Below are 9,250 nucleotides of genomic sequence, written 5' to 3' on the forward strand. Positions count from 1 at the left end.
GACAGAGACAGAGACAGAGACATAGAAGTTGCGGTACATTATCAACTTTATAATACCGATTATTTTGTAGTTACCATGAAACAACAGCATTTACACACAACAATTCAACACTAAGATATAATCGGATGAGACGAAAAACCGAGGTCCCGGGTGTGCACGTTAAAGATCCCACGATTGACAAAAGGGTCTTTCCTGGCAAAATTGTATAGGCATAGATAAAAAATGTCCACCAAAATACCCGTGTGACTTGGAATAATAGGCCGTGAAAAGTAGAATATGCGCCGAAATGGCTGCGATCTGCTGGTCGATGTGAATGCGTGATGTATTGTGTAAAAAATTGCATCTCACACGGCCTAAATAGATCCCTGTGCCTTGAGTCCGAGTCTGGAGATACGCGCGCGATATAAGACTTCATATAATATAATGAATCGATCATAGTGTGGTTTCTACTCCATGTTTTTCATCCGTTTTGAGCAAAAATCAAAAGTGGAATTAAATACCGGGTAAAGCTTTGAATGTCACGACGGCCTGTGCAATATGTAGGTCATTGACATATTCAACAAACAAGAAAGGAACAAAGAAATGCAAGAAGACACTAGAGCAGAATAAACATCATTTTTGATGCTAGGCGAAATGGACTCGCTATTTTATCAGAATTAGAAATTATGATTAAAAAAAAAGCTTTGCGAAACCTTCCATTCTCCTCTGCCCACACCCACCATCCTCTCTCACACCCCCTTCCTTTCTCCCTCTCACCCTACCCCACCCCTCATTCTTCAGGCACGCACACACCCCGATTCCCCACTTAGCCGCATTTTTCAAACAAACAAACAAAACAAAAACCAAGGAACTTTATAAACACACAGACACACACAAAGCAGGAAAATAACAATAAACAAAACGAAATGAAAAAGATCAAACACATTAAAAAAAACAACGGGAGAGCAGAACTGAGATCCAGGAACAAAGAACCCACATAATAAACCTAGGGACCGTTATTTACGCTCCTTAGCACCTCGTCTTCCGATGTCCTAAGAACTGTGCCGAGAGTCTTGCCCATGTTTTTGCCCCCTTTCTTCTCCAGGCAGTTCCAGTTACAGTTAAAACGAATTGGGTCAACTGCCATTCCACGCAACATGCCTCGGCGAACAAACGTGCTTTCGCGATGCCAATTAGCCCATGCTCGGGGAGACAACTGCTGCACAGACTGACTTGCTTTTTTAAGCTCGTTCACCAAAGGGAGCTAACTTTGGATCCCAGCTGGCTCATCGGTGCCGAAACGACAGTGCGTTTTTGCTCTCGATCCATTTTTACCTGTAATCAAATAATCAAAGAGGCGCGCTTTCACACACACACACACACACACACACACACACACACGCACTCTCACACGTATTCATCTCAGCATGCACGCACTCGCACGCAAGCGCGCTCACTGACACATACGCATGCACGCACGTACGCGTGCACACAAACATACACACAAAATGACACGCCCATTCAAGCGCGCAAGAACACACACACACACACACACACACACACACACACACACACACGCACGCACGCACGCACACACGCAAATACTTGATGTCTTCTAATGAAAATGCGTGCCATGCCTTGACGTAAGAGACTGCACGAGGCTTTGGAAAAGATCGAGGTTTCAAAAGAAGCATCTTCAATTTTGCCGCCTCGACTGCGGGAAGTTTTCAGTAAAATACAAGTAAGTACAGTATGTATAGGATAAACAGAATACAACATGGCTTGCTGTGTCGTACCAGATTTACACTCGTTGCTTTTTCAAATAGTGAACAGCTCGCGAATATTGAAAAAAAAAACCTCGTGTAAATCTGGTACGACACAGCTAGCCATGTAGTATTCTCTATCTATCAGATAATCTGCCAATATTGAGTGACTTTGTGCAATCTGGTTACCAAGAATCACTTCATGTTTCCGTCGTGTCCATGATAACTTTTTAACGTCAATGAATCCAAACAAAAGTCTGCGTCTGAAAGCCGGCTTGCGTGAAAGCCGGTGTAACACGAGAAAATTACTCCCACGAGATTTTTACTCCGGAGTAAGCATTTCGTACGAAAAAGTTACTCCCTTTACGAAAAAAGCACTCTCCCATTGCACGAGAAAATTAATCCCCAAGACAGGTGAGTTCCGAGTAAACATTTCGTACAAAAATGTTACTCCCCTGACGAATAAATAACGAATAAATTACTTCACCTCAACACGAGCAATTTAACTTCCCATGCCAGGTGTACGAAATTTTGACTCCCTTGTCCCCTGTTAGTCTTGGTGGTGGAAGGGGTGGATGGAGGGTAGCGCGACATTCGTGTGCGCGAGATCACTTATTGGCATTATCCCTTCGCCCGCATCCCATTTTTACTTACGAGATTTTTACTGGAAGTAAAAAAAATGGGGAGTAAAAATTTCGTGGAGGGAGTAATTTTTTCGTGCCTTGGGGAGTTCTTTTCTCGTACGAAAAGTGTACTCGGAGTAAGAATTTCGTACGAAATATTTACTCCGGAGTAAATTTTTCGTGGAGTAAAAATTTCGTGTTACACCGGAAGGCCCATGTTGTGCTTTTGCAAGTCTGTTAATTGTCAGAGATGCCTTTCAACGTCGAAACCTAACACATTACTATGTCTGCGCATGAAAGAGAAACAGAAAAATTGCGTAAACTTGCTGCACTTTACAGAGAGAGAGAGAGAGAGAGAGAGAGAGAGAGAGAGAGAGAGAGAGAGAGAGAGAGAGAGAGAGAGAGAGAGAGAGAGAGAGAGAGAGAGAGAGAGAGAGAGAGAGAGAGAGAGAGAATGACAATGACAATGACAATTCTTTATTTTACGAGGGTAACAGAATAAGCATTGGTTTACTTTTTTGCATCTGGCCCTCGCCCTAATGAGGGACTAAATCTACTATAATAACTACTACTACATACTTACATAATTAGTAAAACAGTATAAGTTTATGTACATAAGTTCATTATATGAAACATTGTAGTTTATAAATGTTCATGACAAGGTGCAAAGCAAAAATTTGCAAGTCAATTAGAGTCAGAATACTATGCAATAGTACTTCAACTCTGCAAGACAATGGATAGTATGCAGAACATCATAATTTCGTGAACAAAACTATAAATCAAAAGTGAGTGACTGTGTCCCAAAGGACATAACAATCAAGAATATACAATTTTCATTAAATGGGATATTTATTTGTTTTTGAAAGAATCTGTGCTGGTAGCTTCCCGTAAGGCATTCGGAAGAGCGTTCCAGAGACGGCCACCTGAATAAACTAGACTAGACTTAAATAAGTCTATCCTAGGAAGAGGAGTGTTACATTTCATAAGGTGATGTGAATTCTTCAAAGAGAACTTTGAACAAATGGTTTGGGGTAGAGTTTCGGATTTAATTTTATGCATAAAGATTCCTTTGTTAAAAAGCAGTCTTGACTTTAGAGGTAAGATCCCTAAATGTATGTAGTCTAACTCTGTGAGGGTAGTGTGCTTTAGTAATACTACTTTTAGCGCTCTTTTATGTAATCTGCTAAGTGGTTTTAAGGAATTTTCACTTGCTGAGTCCCATAGAGTGGAAGCGTAATCAATAACAGATTGAATATGAGCAATGAAGAATAACTTTCTGGTGTGGCAGTTCAGGAAGTGTTTAATTCTAGATAAGAGATACACTTTCTTTGACACCACTTTACTAAGTTGCTCTATGTGGGTTGACCAAGACAAGTTGTTATCGATATTAACACCCAGCAGTTTGTGATGGTCGACTTTTCCCACTATTTCACCATCTATCAATAAAGCAGGACCAGCTGAACAAATATTCTGGCGTTTTTGTCTTGTTGTTATGACCATATATTTGGTTTTCTTTGGGTTAAGAGACATAATTATGGTTTAGTTCAGTCCACTCTGTCAACTGGTTTAAACTCCTTTGAAGTGATTCTGATAAGCGAGTTAAATTTGTGTTGCTGGAGTGAATTGTGGTGTCATCTGCAAAAAGTTCACATACATTTTGAATATGTAGGGGGAGGTCATTAATGTATACAGAGAAGAGGAGGGGTCCTAAAACCAATCCTTGTGGTACACCGTATTTTACTTCTTGCATGCTCGACGCCGAGGCGTTTGTTAGTACAGTTTGTTGTCTGCCGGTGAGAAATGAACTAATAAGTTTGACAGTTTCGATTCCGACGCCATACAATGCGAATTTTCTCAGTAATAACGTGTGATCAATAACGTCAAAGGCTTTAGCAAAATCAACAAAAATGGCACCACAGAATTCATTGTCGTTTATTTTCTCCAGTCATTGATCAACAAGAGAAACTAAGGCAGTATGGCACGAATGGTTAGCTCTAAATCCCGTTTGTTTAGGGTGAAGTAAATTGTTTTGGTTAAGATGCGTTAGAATATGTTTGTTAATGTGTTTTTCAAGTGGTTTTGATAAAACAGACAATATTGAAATTGGCCTATACTTTGATGGGTCTTTTTTGTCATCTGATTTAAACAGAGGAATGACTTTAGCCTGTTTCAGGGCGACTGGGAAATATTTTTTTTCTAAACAAAGATTATAAAGGTAAGTGAGTGTTTCAGAAATTACAGGGGCTGACAATTTAAGAATCCTACCATCGAGGCCGTCGATTCCCCGGGAGCCTGTTTGCTTAAGGTGTTTAAGTGCGTAAAAAACTTCAGGTACTGTAAGTAGAGGAATATTCGCTTGACTTGAAACTTGTTTCGACTCACAATATTCTTCTAACACTTTCAAATTGTTCAAATTGGATTTGTCATTTGTAATAACTTTTTCAGCTATTTAAGAAAAATGCGTGTTTAAATCATCAGGGGATATGTCCTAAACACAACTTGAATGACTGGCAATCGTTTTATTTGTAAGTTCATTTATTGCTTTCCATATGTGACCCTCCACCACGAAACGAGTCGCATGTCACCTCGCGCGGTTCTGCGCTAGGCTTGATGTAAGTCCGGAGAGAGTATGGTAACAGCGTGAGGGTCACCTTAGTCACAGGCTTATAACTCAAACAGTTTTTGCTCTTTTCTAAAACGGTTTTCACCACTGGATAGAGCATAAAAAACTCTTTAGGACAATGTAAAAATATGAAAATCATGCAAAGGTGACATGCGACTCATTCCGTGGTGGAGGGTCACATATATTCTTTGAATTTTGCTTTGATGACGCTAGGTCATGAAAGTACTTGATCTCTTTTGTTCGTTTAAGTGAGTTTACTTTATTTCTCTGTTCTCTATACTCCGCTTCCTTGCCAACTGATTTTAAGAAATCACGATGGCCAATAGCATCTTGTAATTCAGTATCAAACCATTTAGGTTTTACTATTTGCTTGACTCTCTTAATTCTCCACGGGGCGTGTTTATCGTATATTTCTGTAAAGACATTTATCCAGTGTGTTATTGCATCATCAGGATCCGTATAATTATAAACATCAGAGAGAGAAGAATTACTTAAGTCTACAAGAAAGGCGTTCTCGTTAAATTTTGTAAAGGAGCGGTACTTTACTGTCTTGTGACCAACTTTGGGGATTTGTACACCCTTTCTTGACCACGTGCGACAAACAGGAAAATGATCACTACAGCCGCTGGTTGGAACACAAACTTCTGCAACGTTACGGGTGTTAGAAACATAGACATGATCTATCAAAGTGCTTGTAGATGCAGTAACCCTAGTAGGGGTGCTCACGACTTGTTTGAGATCATAAAGGTTGAACATATCTAACCATGGTTTATTTTGTTTTAATAAATCAATATTAAAATCTCCTAAGAGAATGGTTTCTTTTGATTCTAACAAAGCAGCATCTAACATATCTGAACATTTGTCCGTCCAGTTTACACGTTCTGCTGGATTTCTATAGCAGAAACCAATCATGAGCATTGGAGGTGCCTTTTTTAATTTGACCTCGATCCAGACGGATTCCACAAACTGTTCTATATGTGTTAAACGTGTGTAAGTCAATGATTCACTTATATACACAAGCAATCCAGTTTCTTTACATTGTTGGGGGTTTCTGCGTACAACACTGTAACCTGGAACACAAACCTCAGAATCCGAAATCGTGTCAGATAGTCTTGATTCTGTAAACCCCATAACATGAAAATGTGTTCCTGAGTTTAAAAGCATGGTGGAAACCTCGTGTAATTTATTAATTGCATGGTTGATATTAAGGTGTCCAATACGAAGACCCTCTTTTGTGGGCCATGAGGTAGAAGAATTACTCATGATAAATCTTAAAACAGTGTTTTCACGTTTTAAGAAGAAACAAGTCGCGTAAGGCGAAATTACTACATTTAGTCAAGCTGTGGAACTCACAGAATGAAACTGAACGTAGTCCGCCGCTAGTGCAAAAGGCAGTGAAAGTGACGAGCCTGTTTGGCGCGGCAGCGGTTGCGCTGTGCTTCATAGCACGCTTTACTGTACCTCTCTTCGTTTTAACTTTCTGAGCGTGTTTTTAATCCAAACATATCATATCTATATGTTTTTGGAATCAGGAACCGACAAGGCATAAGATGAAATAGTTTTTGAATCGATTTCGGAAATTTAATTTTGATCATAATTTTTATATTTTTAATTTTCAGAGCTTGTTTTTAATCCAAATATAACATATGTATATGTTTCTGGAATCAGAAAATGACGAAAAAAAAGATGACATTGTTTTTGGATCGTTTAATAAAAACAATTTTTAATTACAAGTTTCCGATTTTTAATGACCAAACTCACTCATTAGTTTTTAAGCCACCAAGCTGAAATGCAATACCAAACCCCGGCCTCCGTCAAAGATTGATTTGCCAAAATTTCAATCAATTTAATTGAAAAATGAGGGTGTGACAGTGCCGCCTCAGCTTTTACAAAAAGCCGGATATGACGTCATCAAAGGTATTTATCGAAAAAAAGAAAAAAAAACATCCGGGGATATCATACCCAGGAACTCTCATGTCAAATTTCATAAAGATCGGCCCAGTAGTTTAGTCTGAATCGCTCTACACACACACACAGACACACACACACACACACACACACACACACACACACGCACACACACACACACACACACACACACACACACACACACACACACACACACACACACACACACACACACACACACACACACACACACCCACACACATACACCACGACCCTCGTCTCGATTCCCCCCTCTATGTTAAAACATTTAGTCAAAACTTGACTAAATGTAAACAAGTCGCGTAAGGCGAAAATACAATATTTAGTCAACTCACAGAATGAAACTGAACGCAATGCCATTTTTCAGCAAGACCGTATACTCGTAGCATCGTCAGTCCACCGCTCATGGCAAAGGCAGTGAAATTGACAAGAAGAGCGGGGTAGTAGTTGCGCTAAGAAGGATAGCACGCTTTTCTGTACCTCTCTTTGTTTTAACTTTCTGAGCGTGTTTTTAATCCAAACATATCATATCTATATGTTTTTGGAATCAGAAACCGACAAGGAATAAGATGATTTTAAATTGATTTGGACAATTTAATTTTGATAATAATTTTTATATATTTAATTTTCAGAGCTTCTTTTTAATCTGAATATAACATATTTATATGTTTTTGGAATCAGCAAATGATGGAAAATAAGATAAACGTAAATTGGGATCGTTTTATAAAATTTTTTTTTTTTTTTACAATTTTCAGATTTTTAATGACCAAAGTCATTAATCAATTTTTAAGCCACCAAGCTGAAATGCAATACCGAAGTCCGGACTTCGTCGAAGATTGCTTGACCAAAATTTCAATCAATTTGGTTGAAAAATGAGGGCGTGACAGTGCCGCCTCAATTTTCACGAAAAGCCGGATATGACGTCATCAAAGACATTTATCAAAAAAATGAAAAAAACGTTCGGGGATTTCATACCCAGGAACTCTCATGTCAAATTTCATAAAGATCGGTCTGGTAGTTTAGTCTGAATCGCTCTACACACACACACAGACACACACACACACACGCACACACACACGCACGCACATACACCACGACCCTCGTTTCGATTCCCCCTCGATGTTAAAATATTTAGTCAAAACTTGACTAAATATGAAAAGAAAGAAATCAAAATTACCTTAAAACACCAAACGTAATCAATAATCGATAAGGAGAAAATAGTAAATTATACTATACACAGATACACACAGAGATGCGACCAAAGGAGTTTAACACTTGGTGTCAAACTCAAACGAAAGACAAAACAAAGAGAGAAAAAATCTACACTACTTTACACAAAGAGAAATAAGTAGACTTAAGAGTAACAAGAATTAACCAGAGCAGATTAACTCAAATTCCACGAGTAAAATGACCCGACAGTGAATAACTGAAACACCAGTAGTCACATTAATGACACGCGAAGATGAGTGACGAGAATGGAGGGCTTTCACACAGTCCCAACTTGATAATAGCGGACACAGTATCAGATCAGAATCATCAGTAACTGATTTAACTCTGAGCGTTTTTTGGCTTCACAAAATGTATCGACACAATCATCAGTTGTAATAGAGTTCTGATTCTCAAGAGATCTTCACAGGTTAACCTTTGCCGGATGCCGCTTTTGACTACACACTCCCGACGATGCGGGTTTGTCTGAACCCATACATTTGAAAGAGGGTTTTTACCGTTTATTCCTCTAACGACGATGTGGGTTTGTCTGAACCCATACATTTGAAAGAGGGTTTTTACCGTTTATTTCTCTAAAGACGGGGTGGGTTCAGGTAAACCCACAGCGCTACTTCAGTGGGTGCATCGAATTTCTCCCTTCACCGACCTCTTGCAGGGGAGGGAGAGGGGGAGGGAGAGACTGAGAGAGACTGAGAGACTAAGTAAGAGAGAGAGAGAGAGAGAGAGACAGAGAGAGAGAGAGAGAGAGACTAAGAAAGAGAGAGAGAGAGAGAGAGAGAGAGAGAGACTAAGAAAGAGAGAGAGAGACTAAGAAAGAGAGAGAGAGACTAAGAAAGAGAGAGAGAGAGAGACTAAGAAAGAGAGAGAGAGAGACTAAGAGAGAGAGACTAAGAGAGAGAGACTAAGAGAGAGAGACTAAGAGAGAGAGAGAGAGAGAGAGAGAGAGACTAAGAAAGAGAGAGAAACTAAGAAAGAGAGAGAGAGAGAGACTAAGAAAGAGAGAGAGAGACTAAGAAAGATAGAGAGAGAGAGACAAATAAAAAGAGAGAGAGACAAAGAGAGAGAGAGAGAGAGACTAAGAAAGAGAG

Source organism: Littorina saxatilis, linkage group LG13 (genome assembly GCF_037325665.1).
Source record: "Littorina saxatilis isolate snail1 linkage group LG13, US_GU_Lsax_2.0, whole genome shotgun sequence".
In the NCBI taxonomy this organism is placed as follows: domain Eukaryota; kingdom Metazoa; phylum Mollusca; class Gastropoda; order Littorinimorpha; family Littorinidae; genus Littorina; species Littorina saxatilis.